The following is a 23443-nucleotide window of genomic DNA, read 5'->3' on the forward strand; positions in this document are numbered from 1 at the left end:
TGCCCCTCGGAAAAGTGGTGGAGGTCGCAGTAGCTTAACAAGACGCTTTTAATGCCCCTCAGAAGAGACGTGGAGGTCACAGTAGCTTAGCAAGACGCTTTTAATGCCCCTCGGAAAAGTGGTGGAGGTCGCAGTAGCTTAACAAGACGCTTTTAATGCCCCTTACAAGAGCCATACAGTACAGCATCTTAAAAATATTATTCCAATTATTGGGGAGTGGGTCTCCCACAGTCTTTGCTTATGCCTTCCAAGCAAAAGCTGACAAAAATAAGGATGGAGGAGCTTTCAATAATGGCAACATGGACCACGGTCACCCTGGTGGTATAGTGGTGGTGGAGGCTGAGGATAAGAACATAAAACAGCCAAAATGAGGAAGCGTATACCCATGTGTGGGTGTGAAGCGGTGCATGTGAATACACCTCCCAAAATAACACAGTGGATTTGACTTTATGTTACTCTGCTGTCGTTTGGTGGTGATGAGAAGTCTGGCCCAATCCAGCCCTTGTTCATTTTGATAAGGGTCAGCTTGTCAGCATTGTCAGTTGACAGGCAAGTGCGCTTATCAGTTATAATTCCCCCAGCGGCACTAAAAACACGCTCCGATAACACGCTAGCGGCAGGGCAGGCCAGGACCTCCAAGGCATACAGAGCGAGTACATTCCAAGTGTCCAGCTTGGATACCCAATAATTAAAAGGCACAGAGGAATCACGGAGGACTCTGGTACGGTCGGCAAGGTACTCCCTCACCATCTTTTGAAACTTTAAACTCCTTGTGAGAGTACCCCACGCCTCAGGGCCTATAAGCTGGGCGGGTCTCAGAAAACTGTCCCAGAACGTTGACAGTGTTCCCCTGCCTCTGCTGGATTGGAGTTGCCTCTCTCTCGCTTGTACGCCTTGGTTGGTCAACGAACTGTGACCTATGCCACTAGCGTGTTCAGATGGGAAATTTTTTAACAGTTCTGGCAAAGGCCTTCTGGTACTGCCCCATTTTTGTAGACCTCTCCACCTCAGGAATAAGAGAGTGAAAGTTCTCCTTGTAGCGGGGGTCTAAAAGTGTCACCAACCAGTAATGACTGTCACCCAACATTTTGACAACGCGAGGGTCACGGTTAAGGCAGCGTAACATAAAGTCAGCCATGCGTGCCAGACTGGTAACGGGCAAGACTTCCGTGTCCTCACCAAGATGACGACTGACCATGCTCTCCTCCTCCTCCTCCTCCCCCCTGTCCTCAGGCCACCCACGCTGAACCGACGGTATGACAGTTGTACAGGTACTACCGTCTACAGCGCATGATACAAGCTCCTGTTCTTCCTCCTCCTCCTCCTCTCCCTCATTGTCCCCCAATGCACGTTGGGATGAGATGAGGCTGAGCTGTGTGTAATCGACCGCTACGGCTTCTTGATCCATCTCATCATACTCTGGCTGCAATGCCTCCTCTTTAATTCTCTGCAGAGAGCGTTGGAAAAGACAGACAAGTGGAATGCTGACGCTAATGATGGCGTCATCGCCACTCACCATCTTGGTGGACTCCTCAAAGTTTGTCAAGATGGTACATATGTCAGACATCCAGGTCCACTCCTGAGGTCTTATGTGTGGAGTCTGACCTGAATATTGACGGCCTTGTTGCAGCTGGTACTCCACAACTGCTCTCTTCTGCTCACAAATCCTTTGCAACATGAGGAGGGTTGAGTTCCAACGTGTGGGGACATCACACACCAGTCAGTGTGACGGAAGCTGCAAACGCTGCTGCAACACAGCAAGGGCGGCAGAAGCTGTAGCCGACTTGCGAAAATGAGCTGACAGGCGGCATACTTTGACGAGCAGATCTGGCAACTCGGGGTACGATTTAAGAAACCGCTGAACCACGAGGTTAAGCACATGAGCCAGGCATGGTACATGTGTGATCTCGCCTCGCCTCAGAGCTGCCACCAGGTTACGGCCATTGTCACACACGACCATGCCTGGATGTAGGTTCAGCGGTCTCAGCCACAGATCTGCCTGCTCTTTCACAGCTGTCCACAACTCACAAGCAGTGTGAGGTTTCTCACCTAAGCTTATGAGTTTCAGCACAGCCTGTTGCCGCTTGGCAGTGCTTCCAGCTTGTAACTGATCTGGTGATATCTGAAATGGAGGCTGAACATGAGGAGGAGGAGGAGGAGGATGATGCAAAGGAGCTGTACACTGTGGGGGCAACTCTGACTGACATAGGGCCCGCAATCCTCGGTGTGGGGAGGATGTGTTCCGTCCCAAGGTCCGACTGGGTCCCGGCTTCCACTATGTTTACCCAGTGTGCGTTAGCTGCGAATTTCCGCTTTCGTTCAAAGGTCTGGGATATGGACAATTGAACGCTGCGGTGGGACGTGGACGTGGACGTTGATGCTGCTTCTTGAGAAACTGCCACAACAAGTGAAGACTGAGAGGAGGGGGCATCTTTGCATGCAGTATAGACAGGGGATTACCTTGCACACACAACAGGGGGTTCTATTGCACGCACAACAGCGGAAGAAGCAGTGGTGACACCCGCTGACACTGGTCGTTGACCCTGGGGTTCACCACACAAAGTCGGGTGCTTTGCTGCCATGTGCCTGATCATGCTGGTGGTGGTCATGCTGGTAGTTTTGTCACCCCTGCTGATGCTGGCATGGCAGGTGGTACAAATGGCCTTTTTGGGGTTATCAGCAGAGTCTTTAAAAAAATTTCAGACTCTGGAAGACCTACAGGTTGTACTGGCAACGTCCCTCGTGTTGGTGTTACGGGGAACTTTTGCCCGCCTACTGTGTGCGGCCACCACACTGCTTCTTCCTGCCTGTTGGGGTACTTCTGCCTCCCTCACCCTGTGTGTTGCTAGCCTCGCTCTGCATGTCCTCCTGCCGCGTTGGGTCAGTTACTAGATCATCCACCACCTCCTCCTCTTCCACTTGCGCACCACGATCTTCCTCCTCACTTCCTGGCAATTGTGTCTTGTCATCGTCCACCTCTTGTGACAAATTGCCAGCGTCGACTTCCTGTGGCCGTGGCTGTTCAAATATTTGGGCATCGCTACATGGGATCTCCTCTTCCACCACTTCAAGCGGAGCAGGCGAGGGGCACAAATCTGAAAATGGACCAGTGAACAGCTCTTCAGAGTGTCCAAGTGTGGGATCAGTTGCTGTCTGACGACACTCGGCATGGTGGGAGGAAGGAGCATCAGGATGAGGAGGAGTATGCAGTCGAGACTCACGGCTACTAAGAGTTGACCGTGTGGAAGACAGACTGGAGGTGGTGGTGCCCAGGTAACTGGAAGTATTATCTGCTATCCAATTAATAACCTGTTCACACTGATCAGTTTGCAATGCTGTTGTTGTTCTGTGCTTCCCTAGTAATTCGGTCAAGAACTGGGAGCGAGAAGATGTGGCTGTTGGTTGTGGCACATTTTCACCTTGGCCACGGCCCCGTCCTCTGCACGCACCATCACCAAGACGTCCAGTTCCAGGTCCCTTGCCACGCGCCTTGCCCATTGTAAAGGAAGTAAAATAGCTTACACTCGCACTATCAATGGAAAAAGGGTAATAAAAAGTAGATTAGAACTGTGGAAGAGGAAAGCCACAGTTTTATTTCTCTGGCCTACACCCGACTCTTTTAAACAATCTGAACAATCACGGAGAAACTATTACTTGTTTTCTGTACGGAAAAAATACCGAAAGCTGAATAATAGAGATTTTTTACCGTGGAATGGCAAAACCACAGTTATTGTTTACTGGGGTATACTAGACAATTTTAAATAGATATATTTGCGGCTGAACAGTGAGCGACACACTCAAACTGTTTTTTTTGGTAAAAATGGCCCAAAAGTGGATAATACAGAGGTTTGAACCGTGGAACTGCAAAACCACACTTGTATTTCTCAGGCCTACACCAGACTATTTTCAACAGATATATTTGTGTCTGAACAATCAGGAGACACTGCTGTTTTTCTTTACGGCAAAAAAGCAGGATAATACAGAGATTTGACCCGTGGAACTGCAAAACCACAGTTCTAGTAATCTGGCCTACACCAGACTATTTTCAACAGATATATTTGTGTCTGAACAATCAGGAGACACTACTGTTTTTCTTTACGGCAAAAAATGCAAAAAAGCAGGATAATACAGAGATTTGACCCGTAGAACTGCAAAACCACACTTGTATTTCTCGGGCCTACACCACACTATTTTCAACAGATATATTTGTGTCTGAACAATCAGGAGACACTACTGTTTTTCTTTACAGCAAAAAAGCAGGATAATACAGAGATTTGACCCGTGGAACTGCAAAACCACACTTGCATTTCTCGGGCCTACACCAGACTATTTTCAACAGATATATTTGTGTCTGAACAATCAGGAGACACTACTGTTTTTCTTTACAGCAAAAAATGCAAAAAAGCAGGATAATACAGAGATTTGACCCGTGGAACTATAAAACCACACTTGTATTTCTCAGGCCTACACCAGACTATTTTCAACAGATATATTTGTGTCTGAATAATCAGGAGACACTACTGTTTTTCTTTACAGCAAAAAATGCAAAAAAACATGATAATACAGAGATTTGACCCGTGGAACTGCAAAACCACACTTGTATTTCTTGGGCCTACACCAGACTATTTTCAACAGATATATTTGTGTCTGAACAATCAGGAGACACTATTAATATTTTTTTATGGCAAAAAATGCCAAAAGCAGGATAATAGAGATTTTTTACTGTGGAACAGCAAAACCACAGTTATAATTTACTGGTGTATATACCAGACTTTTTTAAATATATATATTTGTGGCTGAACAGTGAGCGACACACTGAAACTGTTTTTTTTTAGATACAAACGGCCCAAAAGTGGATAATACAGAGGTTTGAACCGTGAAACTGCAAAACCACACTTCTGTTTCTCTAGCCTATACCAGACTATTTTCAACAGATATATTTGTGTCTGAAAAATCAGAGACACACTTTTTTTTTTCTTTTTTTTTTGGGGGGGGGGCACCAAAAGGTTAATAAGACGGGTATTTGTACAGTGTGAAGGAGGAAAAAAAAGAGGATTTAGATGAAAAAAAAAGGATTTTTCCTGGCCCCCGACCCCGAGACCTGGAGCTAAGTCCAGCAATTTCAGCAACAGGAGCACACAGGACTGTAATGCAGCATTTGCTGGTATAACCACTGCATCTCCTATACAGCCTGTCTGCCTGCCTGATATCTGGGATGGATATTAGTCCTGAGAAGGACTGTTTGTTTGATCTGGCATCCTTTACAGACCCTACACTAACTATTTTGCAGGATATATCTCTCCCTAAATCAGCAGCGCTGTCCCTACACTGTCTGATCCGGAGCGACTGTGTCCAAGATGGCGTCACCCGGTTTTAAATACTCGAGGTGACGCTGTGCGGCCAGCCAATCACTGTAATGCCCACAAACAACATGGCTGCGGCATTACAGTGACTGGCTGGCAATCCCTGCATGTTCATTGGCTCTGTAAAGAGCGCCAAACATGCAGGGCGGAGACCCGAGCTCCCGCCCAAGTAACCCGGAAATGCTCGGTGCTCGCCGAACATCCCGAGTAGCGTGATGCTCAGGTGAGTACCGAGCAGTGTCGAGCATGTTCGCTCAACACTACTCACTGTGTTGAGTTGAAAGATGTGTTTTATGACAAAAAGTGTTTTATAAATGTAAAGAGAATTTTATTGGAGAAAGTGTTAAAATGTTTTATAAGTTAATAAGAAACCTGTAACGTTTAAGAAATGTGCCTCCCATAAAGGGAAGAAAAATTGTTTGAAAATTCTTCTAAGTGATGCATCTAAAAATTTTGCATGTCTTTAAATTGCTGTGTTTTTACTCTGTTCCAGCCTGCGGACGTGTTGTGTTTTACCAGGGGGGTATGTGGCGCCCCTGCGGGTTCAGTAGCCACAGAGGTACTGTATCTCACCCAGAGGTGTGGTATCCCACTCTCAGGTAAGGATGGAGTACTGCCCAGGACCCAAACACCTGCATCCAACACTACACTACTCCAGACCAGCAGGAGGGGCAAGATGCATTGCTGCGCTGCTGAGACCTGACCCTGGCTGGAGTGGGGGGAACCAAGAGAGGGGGAACCATGTAGTGGGTGTGGGTGGAGGAAGCAGTTCAGGGGAGCACTTGAGAAGGAGGATATAAAAAGGGGAAGCCATCTTGGGAGTGTGAGAACAGTCTGAGGGAAAGGTGAGGAGAGAGTGTGTGGAGCAGGAGCTCTGCTCAGGAGGAGGGCCTAGTGAGAGAGGCCCAGGACAGACTGAAGAGAGGAGAGGAGCAGGAAGGAAGGCTTCAGTACAGAAAGGATCCCAGGGGCACGCGCAGTGCGGATGCGACCAGTGCGCCCGAACCCACCAGGAGTGGAAGAATCATGCCGCAGAGAGGGGACTGGCCCCTAAACTAGTAGAGTTCTTCAAGTCTCAACTAGATAACCGGAGTGTGCAGCATTTCAGGTGCTGCAGCCAACAACCACATCTAATCACTAAAAACGTGACCATAGAGGACCCAGGGGACAGAGAAGACGTCGCCCGACAAGGTCCGCGGTCACTGGCTTTGGACACTGGGTGTGAGGCGCAGGGCAGGAGGGTGAGAGCCAGCGCAGGAAGACGACTAGAAAAGGCACACAGAATGGGATCCCGTTACGTACTCCAGAGGTACCTGGGAGTTTGCTGAACCCCTCCCAGAGTAAACACAGGATGGCGTGGGGAGTTACCCTGGCCCTGGTAACTTGGAGTCTAAAAATCGTGAGTAAAACCCTGAAGACTGCACCCCACTGTCTCTGCGAATTATTACTGCGCCATCATCCCCTGCACCACCCTGCACAACAGCAACATCTATTACATCCCCACTACTCTTCCCTGGAGCTAAGCTCTACCTGTGGAGAGCTGAACCAACTCTGCTGCATTAACAACAGCTCCAGAGAACCTGCTCCACAGCGGCGGCTCCCTTTAGCCTCATACCACAGGTGGCGTCACGAACATTTCATAAATACTATAATCCTTTTCTTTAAAACCCCCTTTAATTGACCGCCCTGGGTCATGGACCGGGTCACCGCCACTGTGACATCTCCCCTAGCAACGACAGGCCCGGCTACCGAGTACCCCACGGCCCAGGGGGCGCGTCACCATCATTCGGTGGTGTTGAGAAGTCTGGCCCAATCCAACCCTTGTAAATTTTTATAAGAGTCAGCTTGTCAGCATTTTCAGTTGACTGGCGGATGCGCTTATCAGTTATAATTCCACCAGTGGCACTAAAAACCCGCTCTGATAAAACGCTGGTGGAAGAGCAGGCCAGGACCTCCAAGGCATAGAGAGCCAGTTCATTCCACGTATCCACCTTGAATACCCAATAATTATAAGGCACAGAGGAATCACGGAGGATGTTGGTACGGTCGGCAAGGTACTCCCTCAGCATCTTCCCAAACTTTGCACTCCTTGTGAGAGTACCCCACGCCTCAGGGCTTGTGCGATGGGAGGGGCTGAGAAAATTCTCCCAGAACTTTGACAGTGTTCCTCTGCCTCTGCTGGATTGGAGTTGTGTCTCTCTCGCCTGCACTCCTTGGTTGTCCAATGAACTATGACCTATACAGCCAGCGTTTTCAGATGGGAATTTTTTTAATAGTTCCGCAACAAGGGCCTTCTGGTACAGCCCCATTTTTGTAGACCTGTCTGCCTCAGGAATAAGAGCTATAAAGTTCTCCTTGTAGCATGGGTCTAGAAATGTCACCAACCAGTAATGACTGTCACCCAAAATTTTGAGAACGTGAGGGTCATGGGAAAGGCAGCGTAACATAAACTCAGCCATGCATGCGAGACTGCTAACAGGCAAGACTTCCGTGTCCTCACCAAGAGAACGAGTGACCATGCTCTCCTCCTCCTCCTACTCCTCACTGTCCTCAGGCCATCCGGTATGACAGTTGTGCAGGTAGTACCGTCTATGGCGCATGAAACTAGTGCCTCCTCCTCCTCTTCCTCATTGTCACCAAATCCACGTTGGGATGAAATGAGGCTGGGCTGTGTGTAATCACCCTGTATGGTTCCTTGCTCCATCTCATCGTGCTCCGCCTGTAATGCATCCTCTTTGATTGTGAACAGAGAGCGTTTCAGAAGACAGAGAAGCAGGATGGTGATGCTAATTATGGTGTCATCGCCGCTCACCATCTTGGTGGAGTCCTCAAAGTTTTGGAGGATGGTACATATGTCTGACATCCATGTCCACTCCTGATCTCTTATGTGTGGAGTCTGAACTGAATACCGACGGCCTTGTTGATGCTGGTACTCAACAACTGCCCTCTTCTGCTCACAAATCCTTCCCAACATCTGCAGTGTAGAGTTCCAACGAATGGGGACATCACACACCAGTCTGTGAGCCGGAAGCTGCAAACGCTGCTGAAGCACGGCAAGGGCGGCGGAAGCTGTAGCTGACATTCTAAAATGGGCACATAGGCGGCGTACTTTGACAAGCAGATCTGGCAGCTCCGGGTAGGATTTGAAAAATCACTGAACCACGAGGTTAAGCACATTGGCCAGGCATGGTACGTGTGTGAGCTTGCCTCGCCTCAGAGCCGCCACCAGGTTCCGGCTATGGTCACACACGACCATGCCTGGCAGTAGGTTCAGTGGTGTGAGCCACAGATCTGCCTGCTCTTTCAGAACTGTCCACAACTCTTCAGCATTGTGCGATTTGTCACCTAAGCATATTAGCTTCAACACAGCCTGCTGCCACTTGGCCGAGGCAGTGCTGCAGTGCTTCCAGCTTGTGACTGATGTGGTCATTTCGGAGATGGAGGCTGAAGAGGAGGAGGAGACTGAGGAGGATGAGGTGCAGGAGCTGCAGACTGTGGGGGCAACCCTGATTGACCTAGGGCCTGCGATCCTTGGCGTCTGGAGGACGTGTTCCGTCCCAAGGTTCGACTGGGTCCCGGCTTCCACTATGTTAATCCAGTGTGCCGTCAGTGAGATGTACTGTCCCTGCCCACAAGCACTTGTCAACGTGTCTGTGGTTAGGTGGACTTTCCCGGTAACTGCGTTGTTGAGGGCACGGCTAATGTTTTGGGACACATGCTTGTGTAATGCGGGGACGACACACCTGATGGCGGCTGGGGACTGAGTACCAAGGAACAGACGCCGCCATCAGGTTGCGGAATGCTTCCGTCTTCACGAGCCTAAAAGGCAACATTTCTAGCGCAAGCAGTCGCGAAATGCGAGAATTTAGTAGTGTGGCCTGTGGGGCGTTGGCTGCGTATTTGCGCTTGCGTTCCAAGGACTGGGGTATGGACAACTGAACGCTGCGTTGGGACAAGGATGTGGACGTGCTTCCTGGTGCTGCTACTTGAGAGTGTGCAATGACAGGTGCAGGACAGGAGGCATCTTCGCATGCACCATGGACAGAGGATTGGCTTGCATGTACAACAGCGGAAGAAGTAGTGGTGCCTCCCCCAGACACTGTTCCTGGACCCTGGGTTCGGCCCACAAAGTCGGGTGCTTTGATGCCATGTGACTGATCATGCTGGTGGTGGTGAGGCTGGTCGTTTTGCCAGCCCTGCTGATGCTGGCCTGGCAGGTGGTGCAAATGGCCTTTTTAGGGTTATTGGCAGAGTCTTTAAAAAACAACCAGACTCGGGAAGACCTAACAGTTGTACTGGCAACTTCCTTCGTGTTGGTGTTACGGGGAACGGTTGCCTGCCTTCTTTCTGCGGCCACCACACTGCTTCTTCCTGCCTGTTTCGGTGCTCTGCCTCCCTCCCCCTGTGTGCTGCTGTCTTCACTCTGCATGTCCTCCTGCCAGGTTGGGTCAGTTACTATATCATCCACCACCTCGTCTTCCATTTCCGCACTCTGCTCCTCCTCCTGACTTTCTGACAATTGTGCCTCATCATCGTCCTCCGCTTGTGACACTTTCCCACCGTCGCCTTCGTGTGACCGTGGCTGCTCAAATATTTGGGCATCGCTACATGCGATCTCCTCTTGCCCCGCTTCAAGTGGACCGGGCAAGAGGCCCGAATCTATAAATGGAAAAGTGAACAGCTCTTCGGAGTGTCCAAGTGTGGGATCAGTTGTCTCCAGGCACTTGGCATGGTGGGAGGAAGGAGATTCAGGGTGAGGAATATGCGGTCCAGACTCACAGCTACTGAGACTTGACCGTGTGGAAGACAGGGTGGTGGTGGCTAAGTGACTAGAAGCATTATCCGCTATCCAACCAATAACCTTTTCACACTGCCCTGTGTTAAATAGTGGTATTCTGCGGTCCCCTATTAATTGGGACAGGAAGGTCGAGTGAGAAGATGTGGGTGTTTGTAGTGCACTAATTTAGCTTTCCCACGGCCTCGGCCTCTGAATGCACCATCATCATCACGTCCAGTTCCCCGTCCCTTGCCACGTGCCTTGCCCATTTTAAATGGAGGAAAATATCTTCCACGCTCACTACAAAAGACTGAATTTGGAGCGAACTTATATGTGATCCGTGTGACGGACAAACCGCAGTATTAAATTCCTGGCCTGTAGGTAACTATTTTGAACAGCAAACTGTTGTCAATTGCTTCCCTGACACATTGAAAAAAATTTTTTATGGAGGCCAGAAATGGCAGTATTTTCTGAAAACGTATATGGGATCCATGTGACTGAGAAAACCACAGTTTTACATACTGTAGCTGGCCTGTGGGTAACTATTTTGAACAGCAAACTGGTGTCAATTGCTTCACTGACACGCTGAAGCAATTTTTAATGTAGGCCAGAAATTACAGTATTTTCTGAAAACGTATATGTGATCCGTGTGACGGAGAAAACAGAGTTTTAAATACCTGGCCTGTAGGTAACTATTTTGAACAGCAAACTGGTGTCAATTGCTTCACTGACACACTGAAACAAATTTTTAATGGAGGCCAGAAATGGCAGTATTTTCAGCACAATTATATGTGATCCGTGTGACGGACAAACCACAGTTTTAAATAGCTGGATTTTTAGCGCTGTAATATGGAAAGGACCTGGCTGTATTCTGTAGTGCCAACAAGCAAATGGCGCAGAACAACGGTGTTCTCTGGGTTGCTTTTTAAGCAAATAATGAGGATTAAGGTTCAAAAAAAATTATTCCTGGCCCCTGAGACCTGGGCCTATTTCTAGAAATATCTAACAGCAGCAGCAGACAAAGCTGGAATGGAGCCTCTTGTGCTATATGCACTGCAGTTTGCTATATACCCTACCTGCCTGCCTATATACACTGCCTGTCTGACATCTCTGCAGATGGATTGGTCCTCAGAAGGACTGTTTGTTGAGATGGATATGTGTCTCTAATATAGTTTGGTACACCTACACTATCTAGAAACAAGCAAATCTCTCCCTAGCCCAGCAGCAGCTCTCCCTACACTGTCTGATTCCGGGGTGACTGTGACGAGCATGGCGGCGCCAGGTCTGATATAGACCTGATGACGCTGTGCGGCCAGCCAATCACTGTAATGTCACAACCAACATGGCTACGGCATTACAGTGAGTGGCAGGTAATCCCTGCATGTTCATTAGCTCTGTAAAGAGCGCCAAACATGCAGGGAGGAGACCCAAGCTCCCGCCGAGCAACCTCGGAAATACTCGGCGAGCGCCGAGCATCCCGAGCAGTGAGATGCTCGGGCGAGCACCGAGCAGTAGCGAGCATGCTCGCTCATCACTAGTCACAGCTGAACAGCAATCTACCCCTGTTCCATTGGTAATGCAGAGCAAAGTGCAGTGCAGGTAGGAAAAGATCCAATATGCCACAGAATAGATGATATTAGTATTAGGTAGTAACAAATGGCAGTGCATAAAGTAAAAATGGGCAGAGGGCCTTACAAGGGGGATAGACAGGAACTGAACAGCTGATGGTGGTAAAAGGGAGGAGCCTCAACGCGCGTTTCGCAGCATAAATCTATGCTTTCTCAATAGGCAGTCCAGGGTGTGAAGTGCCTGGAAGAAAACACCTGCCTCCAATGTTCATTTGCTTACCACCCCTTCCCATTAGCCTCACAGTGCCATATAACATGCAGCTGTGGAGCCGGAATTCTGCGCCTGAGCTCTGCAATAGCGCGATTATACTTACCTTTTGCACCCTTCTATGGGCATTGGTTTCATTGTTCTTCTGCGCAGGAACGAGCAAGTCACTGCTACATAGCCTTACGCACTTTCTGAAAACTAACACACTTTCTAGTATACATCAAAGAATGAAAGAGAGTAGTAGGTTCATATATGAAAAAGAAATTGTACAAATTTGAGTGTCTGGAACACTGGTGCATATTTTTAGAAGGGACTATATTAAATGATTAATATGAGTAATTAACGATAAGTTCTGTCTATAAAGCATCTAAAGGAGAATCTGAGGACAGAACATCATGGCCGCTCATACAGTATTACCTCCCAGTAAACTTACATTTATGAATTTAACCCCAAAGATTACTTACAGACTTACTATGAGGCAAAGGAAGGCATGCTTTGTGGAGAATGGATGGATTTTATATTACAAAATCTACATGAAACTTTCACTAAAGGTAAGTAAATATTTACCTTACATTCATTTTTCATTTTCATGTAATAATTTCAACTGATTGAAAAGTTTTAATTTTGTCATTTACAGAGTAACGATTACTCATATCAGTAGTTTAATAAGCAAGATGTATTTTGCTAACAACTACTGTATGTAATTAAAGGTGAAATAAGCCTATAATTCAAAAAGTAATTCCAATATACAGTGCTGCTCATCATTATTGACACCTATTCTTTTTTTTCAGAGACAGTACAATATGTTTAGAAATAAATAGAAATGTACCAAAGTTATATCCTCAGTATTTTTTTTATTAGTGGTCCAAAGTAATACAACAATAAAACATTGTTTTTCAACTTTCATGTTGCAATTTCAAAGAAGAAACAGAATAAACAGCATGTGCAGCAATAAAGGCACCCCTAATTAATACTTGGTTGCACACCCTTTGGCATTGCCGGCAGCCTCCAAACGTTTCTTGTACTTCTCAGCTGTAATTTTCTCCACCTCTTCCTTGCAGTTTGTTCAAGCTCATGAATGTTTGCAGGGATCTTTTTCTCACTGGCAGATTTCAGCTCACCTCACAGATTATCAATGGAATTGAGGTCAGGCATCATTGCTGGCCATTTTAAAACATATTTTTCTTTTTCAACCATTCCTGTGTAATTTTCAATGTGTTCATTGTCTTGCTGGAGGACCCATGATCTTTGACTCAAACCAAATTTTCTTGGTTTGGACATTTTGCTCTAAAATCTCTTGATTATTCTCTGATTTCATGATTCCTGTGATACGATCAAGGCCTCCAGTACCACATGCAGCAAAGCAACCCCACAGTATTATGGATCCTCCACCATGCTTAACTGTTGGTAAGGTGTTCTTTTCCTTATAAGCTCCATGGCGCCATCTGTAAACAAACTGTTGCTTTTCGTTGCCAAAAAGCTCTATTTTTATTTCATCTGTCCACAGAACATTTTCCCAGAAGGATTGTGGTTTGTCAAGGTACTCTTTGGCAAAGATCATTCGTTCCTTTTTATGTCTTTTCTTCAGCAATGGTTTCTTCCTTGGCCTTTGCCCATAAAGCTCAGCATGTTTAGTGTGCGGCATATGGTAGTTGTTGAAACCATGACCCCAGACTATTCCAGGTTGGCCTACAGGTCTTTGGATTTTTGACATGGTGTTTTTTCCACCATGTGCACCAACCTTCTAAGACATCTCTTGTCAGTTTTCCTCTTTCCCCCACGTTCAGGGAGGTTCTTGACGGTTCCATGCTTGGCAAACTTCTTAATAACATTGCGCACTGTTGAAACTGGGATGCCAAGTTCTCTGGAGATGGCCTTATACCCTTTGGAAGTCTTGTGTTTGCTAATAATAGCAGTTCTGAAGTCCTCAGACAGCTCCTTTGTCTTCACCATTGTGACAAAGGAACAGGGCCTGCCATGTGAACTTTTAAAACACTGAAGTCATCATTCATTGGCTAATTCATGTCACATGGGCACCTACAATTAATCACAGGTGAATCTCTTTTGTGATTCACCACAGGTGGGTCAAAATGTGTTTCCATACTAACTTAATGTAAAAGGTGCCAATACCAGTGACACAGAAAGCTTTAGGCTTTTCTACTTTTCCCTCCCATTCTTTTTTGTTTTAAATTATTGTTTATCATTTGCTCTGTTGTTTTTAACATCGGTGCTCTATAAAAAAAAACTTTTTCACTTGATTCATTTTTTTCAGGAGATATTCCACATTATGTACTTAAACTTCTTGGGTGCCAATAACGATGAGCATGATTGAAGATAAAAGCACACAGAAAAAGCCTAACATATTATATAAGTGTTGCTCCAATTTAATTATATATCAGACAAATATAATAAATATTTTATTGTGATACACAACTGCACAATTAAAATAGAATTTAAAAGTTAATAGTGAATGCAAGAAACAATGAAAGCAAGGGGAGGCTGATGAGAGACACAAAGTAATGAAAATAAGATTACAATACCAAATATAGCCACCAAATGGCAAAATACTAGCAAGGAGTAATGATAATAGGTATGTATGGGCACATACATATACAGCATACATATACATATATTGTGGAGAGTCGGCTCTGTGGTAGGCGCTGGTTCACACAGGGATGCAGTTCGTTGATGAAAAAAAACAGGCGGTTTATTCCATGTCCATAAACCGGTCAGAGTAACAAAATGATAACAGCCTCTTTCTGGCACAAAAAAGGTATAACAGAAACAAAACTCAAAATAACAAGTCCATACAGCACAGCCCCAGCTGTTTAAATAAAGTGCTTTTCTCTGCCTCCATCAGAATCTGAGCAGCACATGCAAGGCTTGCTCACCTTGCACAACACACAGATAGACTGAGACAGGCACAGCTGTCTTAAATCAAGCCTTCCAAGACCTAGACTGGAGGTAATTGAGCAGCTGATCCCCCCAGCTCTTTCAGCTGCTCGTAAAACCCAATCCTTTAATCTGGGCCCATTAACTACCTCTCAGCACTATGTGGGCTGGAGCCTACTTCTCCGGGTCCTACATCACCGAAGCTTGGCACCTCGGGGACACATACTTCCCATCCACAACCTGTCCAGCTGCAACCTTACATACCCCCCCTCCTGCCCTAAGCTGGGGGCTTGGCACCTGCTGCCAGCATACAATAGACCCTTGACAGGGCATCAGCATTTCCATGTTGTTTCCCAGGCCTATGCGCCACCTGGAAACTAAAATCTTGTAAGGTTAGGAACCAACTAGTTACTCGGGCATTGTTCTCCTTCTTCTGTCGCATCCACCTCAGTGGGGCATGGTCCGACACTAACCTGAACCTTCTACCTAACAGGTAATACCTCAGAGTGTCTAACGCCCACTTGATGGCTAAACATTCTTTTTCCACTATGGAGTAGTTCTTCTCACATGTGGACAGCTTCTGACTGAGGTACATTACAGGGTGTTCTTCCCCATTAGTCTCCTGGGACAAGACTTCTCCCAGCCCGACATCCGATGCGTCCGTCTGGACCACGAACTCTTTGGAGAAATTGGGTGCCACCAAGACTGGCTGTTTACAGAGGGCCAGTTTTAATTCCTGGAAAGCCACTTCAGCTTCCGAGGACCACTTAGTCATAGCCGACTTCGTCCCCTTCAGAAGATCCGTCAGCGGGGCTGCTATCAGGGCAAAGTTAGGGACATATCTTCGATAGTAGCCCACGATGCCTAGAAATGCCCTGACCTGCTTCTTCGAGAGGGGCTTTAGCCAATTTAAGATCGCCTTGACCTTATTTATTTGTGGTTTTATCTCTCCTCTACCAACCATGTAGCCCAGACACTTGGCTTCCTCCATCCCCATAGCACATTTCTTCAGGTTGATGGTAAAGCCCGCTTTCCTTAGAGCGTGAAGTACAGCTTGCACTTTGCCAAGATGACTTTCCCAGTCCTGGCTGAATATGATGAAGTCATCTAGGTAGGACGCTGCATACTTTTTGTGGGGTGCTAAGATCCGGTCCATAGCTTTCTGGAAGGTGGCCGGAGCTCCCTGCAACCCAAACAGCATCCTGACGTATTGATAACATCCATCTGGTGTCGAGAAGGCCGTCTTCTCCTTGGCCTCTTTGGACAGGGGAATTTGCAAGTATCCTTTGGTGAGGTTCCGGGTGATGATGTACCGAGTGGGTCCTAGCCTTTCAATAAGTTCATCTACCCTAGGCATTGGGTAGCCGTCAAACTTTGAGACCTCGTTCAGCTTCCTATAGTCATTTCAAAACCGCCATTCTCCATCTGGTTTTCGGCACCAAGACTATGGGACTGGACCAGCCACTCTTGAACTCTTCAATGACTCCCAGGTTAAGCATCTGCCTCACTTCTTTTGAGATCATCTCTCTGCAGGTCTCTGGGATCCTGTACGGTTTTCTGTTGACACGAATATGAGGCTCTGTGAGTACCTCATGCTCTATGACCTGAGTGAGTCCTGGCAACTTCGAAAACAGGTCTTTATTTCGCTGTAGCAACTCTTTGCACTGTTGCTTTTGGGGACGTGACAGCGACTCTGCCACCTTGACCTCTTTCACATCGGCGTCAGCCTCAGCCACTAAACACGGAGCTTCCATGGGCTCCCTATGTTGTCATGCCTTAATCAAGTTAGCATGGTAAATTTGGTAGGGCTTCCTCTTCCCCAGTTGGTGGATTTTATAGTTGACTTCCCCAACTTTCTCTATCACCTCCTAGGGGCCCTGCCACTTGGCCATGAACTTGCTCTCCACTGTGGGCACTAGCACAAGCACTCGATCTCCTGAATTGAACTGTCTCACCCTGGCCGACCTATTATATACTCTGGACTGTGCCTCTTGTGCCTCGAGGAGGTGCTCCTTCACAATGGGCATCATGTTGGCAATCCTCTCTTGCATCTGGGCAATGTGCTCCACCACGCTCCTATAGGGAGTGGTCTCAGCTTCCCAGGACTCTTTCTCCACATCCAGGAGTCCTCTAGGGTGTCGGACAAAAAAGTAGTTCAAAAGGGGAGAAGCCTGTGGAAGCTTGAGGAACTTCCCTGATGGTGAACAACAAATAGGGAAGCAGACAGTCCCAGTCTCGGCCATCCTTTTCCACTGCTTTTCTCAACATTGCCTTCAAGGTTTTGTTAAACCTCTTGACTAGTCCGTCCGTCTGGGGATGGTACACGGAAGTTCTCAGTTGTGCAATCTGCTATGTCTTGCACAATTCCCTCATGACCTTCGACATAAATGGAGTTCCTTGGTCTGTTAGGATCTCCTTAGGCAACCCCATTCTGGTCAATATGTGGACTAACTCCCAGGCTATACACCTGGCGAAGGAGTTTTGAAGTGGTACGGCCTCTGGATACCGTGTAGCAAAGTCTAACACCACCAGGATATACTGATTCCCTCAGGTGGATTTTACCAGGGGCCCCACTAGATCCATTGCTATGCTTTCTAATGGGACCTCAATGACAGGTAACGGTACTAGGGGACTGCAGAAGTGGGCCACCAGGGAGGTTAGCTGGCATTTGGGGCAGGAACGACAATAACTCATTATTTCTCTGTAGCAACCTGGCCAGTAGAATCTCTAGAGGATCCGTTCTTGAGTTTTGTCTGCGCCCAGGTGGGAATGAGCCATGTCTAACACCCTGCATCTCTAGGGTCCTGGCACCACTAACTGCTCTATTACCTCACCCCTTGGCTTGGTTACTCTATACAGCAAATCCCCATTCACAGCAAAATGAGGGAACTGACTATCTGCCCTCGGCTCCTGAGGCACCCCATTTAACACTGTAACATTTTCAAATGCCCCTTTAAGTGCTAAGTCTCTGAGTTGGGAAGTTCCAAAGTTTCCCTCGAACACCTCCAGCTCATGGATGTTGGTCTTAGGGGATGCTACCTCATCCTCATCGCCAACAAGCACACACATGGGAAACTCATTCACTACGGACTGCGGCGAGTTTTCTTTAGGGGCGATCTGCCTGTAGTCCGAGCAACCAGGCATCCCCACTTTCCTCCACATATCCCAAAAAAACAAAGTCCCATCCAATTATTATGGGGTGCAATAAGTCTTTGACGATCCAGGGACTAGCCGATGAGGAAGTGTGGCACTTATTAGGGTCACCAGACTTCCTGAGTCCAACAGTCCAGTCACTCGTACCCCGTTTAAGGACACTGAGCATGCCTGAGGGCCCTCACCATGTTAAGGAACCGCGCTCCAAAATAGGAGCAACACCGGTCTATGTTGCAGTCCATTGGCTCAGAGTTCATGGGACACCGGGCGGCTTTATGGCCAGGGGAATGACACCTCCAACAGAGGATGGAATGGGACTGATTACCCAGCTGAGACTCAGCGGCCTCCTGGAACTTTGGACGCCCACCCAGTGAGGATTTAGTCCCCTTCTTTTGGGAGAGATCCCCCCCTTTGGGAACCCCAGAAAGGTGACCTAACACCAGCTTGAACACTCAGGGAACCCTCTACCGCCCGGTACCTCTCCACTAGGCCCACCAGGTCGTCCGCATTTTAGGGATCTCCCTGGGCAACACAGGACTGAATCGGCTTGGGCACAGAGTGGATAAACCGATCCATGACCACTCTCTCGACCATCTGGGCTGGGGAACAAGTCTCTGGCTGCAGCCACTTCTGGACTAGGTGCAGAAGGTCAAACATTTGCGACTGGGGAGGTTTGTCCCTGTGGAATTCTCAGAGATGGATTCGTTGTGCCCTGACTGCCAGGGTTACGCCCAGCCACGCCAGGATCTCAGCCTTAAGCTTGCTATACTCTTTAGAGTCTTGCAAGGCCAAATCAAAGTACGCCTTTTGTGGTTCCCCGGTCAGATATGGCACTAGAACCTCCTCCCGCTGCTTCGGTGGTAGTCTCTCATGATCCGCCACCCTGTCAAATATGGCCAGGAACACTTCAACGTCATCCCCTGGAGTCATCTTTTGCAACGCCCCTCTCACGGTTTTCCTCACCTTGGTCTCGTCTCTTCTGACTGGAGGTGGTGTGGGTTCTCTGACACGGACGGCCTCTGCCAGGAGCTTCATCTGTTCCTGCTGCTGACGCTGCTGCTGCATCTTTTGTTGTTGAAGCTGGAACTGTTGTATTAACATCTTATTCGTCTCCTGTTGAGCTTGTTGCTGATGCATATTCGCCTAAACCAGTTGCTTTATGAGCTCCTCCATGCTGCCGGACGAAACTTGCTGGCTGGCAGCCTTCACCAAGGACATGTACGGTTTCCTGTAGCAGACACACTGCCCCTTGGGATTCGAGCCAGCATTCTCCACCAATTTGTGGAGAGTCGGCTCTGTGGTAGGCACAGGTTCACACAGGGATGCAGTTCGTTGGTGCAAACAAACAGGTGGTTTATTCCATGTCCAGAAACCGGTCAGGGTAACAAAATGATAACAGCCTCTTTCTGGCACAAAAAAGGTATAACAGAAACAAAACTCAAAATAACAAGTCCATACAGCACGGCCCCAGCCATTTAAATAAAGTGCTTTTCTCTGCCTCCAGGAGAATCTGAGCAGCACATGCAAGGCTTGCTCACCTTGCACAACACACAGATAGCCTGAAACAGGTGCAGCTGTCTTAAATTAAGCCTTCCAAGACCTGGACTGGAGGTAAGTGAGCAGCTGATCCCCCCCAGCTCTTTCAGCTGCTCGTAAAAACTGACCCTTTAATCCGGGCCAATTAACTACCTCTCAGCACTACACTGTGTTCCAAATTATTATGCAAATAATATTTTCTCAGATTTTCCCAAATTACCTATATGAATTGCAGTCATTGTAATGTTCCAGTCAAATAACTATTAGAGTACAAATGAAAGGTTTTTGTACAAACTGCCTATGATAACAGTATATTTTTTAAAAAATAAAATACTCAAACTGCACTCAAAATGCATGTTCCAAATTATTATGCACAGCAGAGTTTTCAACCTTTTCATTTTAATAAAGAACAAAAAAATGGTCATTTTTGAAATTATAAGCATTAGCAGGTTATTACAAACTGAAATCAAACAGTTTTCAACTCAAAACTTTATTCTAGGTGATGTTACATTTTCACATAGGACCCCTTGTTCGAAAGGAGCTTCTAAACTCTCTCGTCCATTGAATTTGTCAGGTTTTGGATGGTTTCTGCTTCAATTGTTTTGCATGAGGACAGAATACCCTCCCAGAGCTGTTGCTTAGATGTGAACTGCCTCCCGCCATCATAGACACTCCTTTTGATGATGCTCCAGAGGTTCTCAATGGGGTTGAGGTCAGGGGAGCATGGGTGCCACACCATAAGTTTGTCCCCTTTTATGCCTATAGCAGCCAGAGATGCAGATGTGTTATGTGCAGCATGAGACGGGGCATTATCATGCATGAAAATGATCTTGCTGCGGAATGCACGGTTCTTCTTCTTGAACCATGGAAGGAAGTGCTGTTTGAGAAACTCAACATACATTATGGAGTTCATCTTTACCCCTTCAGGGATCCTAAAAGGGCCGACAATCTCTCTCTCCATGATTCCAGCCCAAAACATTACTCCACCTCCTCCTTGTTAGCGCCATAGCCATGTTTGCATGGGGTGTCCATCAACCAGCCATCCTCCACTCCATCCATCTGGACCATCGAGATCATTTTCATGCATGATAATGCCCTGTCTCATGCTGCACATAACACATCTGCATCTCTGGCTGCTATGGGCATAAAAGGGGACAAACTTATGGTGTGGCACCCATGCTCCCCTGACCTCAACCCCTTTGAGAACCTCTGGAGCATCATCAAAAGGAGTGTCTATGATGGTGGGAGGCAGTTCACATCTAAGCAACAGCTCCGGGAGGGTATTCTGTCCTCATGCAAAACAATTAAAGCAGAAACCATCCAAAACCTGACAAATTCAATGGACGAAAGAGTTCAGAAGCTCCTTTCGAACAAGGGGTCCTATGTGAAAATGTAACATCACCTAGAATAAAGTTTTGAGTTGAAAACTGTTAGATTTCAGTTTGTAATAACCTGCTAATGCTTATAATTTCAAAAATGACCATTTTTTTGTTCTTTATTAAAATGAAAAGGTTGAAAACTCTGCTGTGCATAATAATTTGGAACATGCATTTTGAGTGCAGTTTGAGTATTTTATTTTTTAAAAAATATACTGTTATCATAGGCAGTTTGTACAAAAACCTTTCAATTGTACGCTAATAGTTATTTGACTGGAAAATTACAATGACTGCAATTCATATAGGTAATTTGGGAAAATCTGAGAAAATATTATTTGCATAATAATTTGGAACACAGTGTATGTGTGCTGGAGCCTGCTTCTCCGGGTCCTACATCACCGAAGTTTGGCACCTCGGGGACACATATCTCCCGTCCACAACCTATCCAGCTGCAACCTTACAATATATACAGTATGTATATATTCATATCTCCACAAAGTTAATTACAATGCATTTCTGCAAGTTAGATATATAGAGATTTGGTGCAATGTAATGCACGAAAAATAAACTCAAGAGCGCCATTTTAAGGAAGGGAAGCTCATGCACACATGTACTAGGTGCGACACCGGAACATATTGCTTCCGAGAACACTGCTGTGGCCAGGGCAGTGAGTAAGCGGCATCCCCACATGGTGTGAGGAGGGGAACCATGCGGAGGCGCCGGCAGACACCACAGTTATTATAGGAAGTGGCCATGATGGGGGACATTATTACAGTAAAGGGGAACAGAATGGGGAACATTATTACAGGAAGGGGGATATTATTACATGGGGGTCAAACATATATGTTTATATGTTTACACAGGATCTGAAATGCTACAAAGGCCCATATATCTGACAAACATGCAGGTGGGGGCCCAGGCACAAATTTTGTACCAGGACTCATGAGACTCTAGTTACGCCACTGTTAGGTGTTATATCTGTTATTGCACAGCAGGGGGAGGAGGTGAGCTGTGACATCAACTGTTGGGAATGGTGAATTCTGTGTTATCCACTGTATATAGAGGTGTTATCAGTCATTTTAATCCTGTCTGCAATGGCAATGAGACCACGGAAAACTCTTTTGAGCAAAATTATGTGGACACCAAAACATTTTGTCTGTCTGTGTTTTTTTAAACACTCAGCCGGAAACCATAGGCATTAATATGGTGTTGGTCCCCCTCTGCTATAAAATAATTTGCAATATGGCTGGAGGGAGGATTGTGCATTCAGTTACAAATGCATTGCACGCTGCTTGATTTTGCACCCAGTTTTAGAAGGAACTCGGCAGGGAGGTTGTTCCAAACATCTTGTAGAACTAACCACAGATCTTCTGTGGATGTTGGATGGAAGCGATGATATGGCCCCCAAAGAGCACTGATCTGAACATCATCCAGTCTGTCTGGGATTATATAAAGAGACAGAAGGATCTGCATAAACCTCATAAAAAAGAAGATATGGGGTCAGTTCTCCAAGATATTTTGTAACGACCTCCCTGATGAGCGCCTTCTAAAGCTGTGTGCAAGTACAAGTACCTAGAGTTGATACTTCTATGTTGTTTTGAAATGAATACTTAAGTCTGTGAAGCGCTGTGGAATTAATGACGTTATATAAACGAGTAACATAAATAATAAAGGGCGGTCACATCAAAAATTGATTTGATTTAGAATTCTCTTTGTTCATTCACTTTGCAAAATTAACCCCTTTACGACATATGACGTACATGTGCATCATATGTAATGTCACTGCTCTTAATGCGGGCTTGTATGCTGAGCCCGCATCTTTCTCGGTAGATAATGGCTGATTTAATCAACTATCATCTGCCTTTAACAGCTGCAGGTGGATAGGAGCGGAGCTGTTAACCTGTTTAATGCCGCTGTCAATCTCTGACAGCGGCATTTAACGCGCACTGGAAGGGGGGTGCGCCATTCCATGATCCCATCGGCACGCCCGTAGCGTGATCATGGGGCACAAATGGGTTGTCATAACAGCCGGAGGTCCACTGGTCAGCCTGTAGCTGGAATTCAAAGGAGATTGTGATTTGCATTATAAGCGATGAGCAAGCGTGCGCACTACTGCTTGACACTCGATTGAGCATCGGGGTGCTCGGGCACACTTGTTACTCAGTTGAGTATCGCGGGTGCTCAAGTTCCATGCTCGAGTCCCCGGCCCACATGTTTGGCGCTTGTAAGACAGCCAATGAACATGCCTTTCATGTGGCACTAAAGGGTGTTTTTAAACTTTTTTAAACCTATTATATAAATAATTTAAAAAAATGACGTCGGGTTCCCCCTTTTTTTTGATAACCAGCCAAGGTAAAGCAGACAGCTGCTAGTTGATATTATCAGGCTGGGAAGGTCCATGGATATTGGCCCCTCCCAGCCTAAAAATACGAGCCTGCAGCCGCCTCAGAAGTGGGGCATCACATTAGATGCGCCAATTCTGGCACTTTACCTAGCTCTTCCCGATTGCC

Source organism: Phyllobates terribilis, unplaced genomic scaffold, assembly GCF_046119375.1.
Source record: "Phyllobates terribilis strain yellow unplaced genomic scaffold, ASM4611937v1 Scaffold_12__6_contigs__length_324123572, whole genome shotgun sequence".
Taxonomy (NCBI): domain Eukaryota; kingdom Metazoa; phylum Chordata; class Amphibia; order Anura; family Dendrobatidae; genus Phyllobates; species Phyllobates terribilis.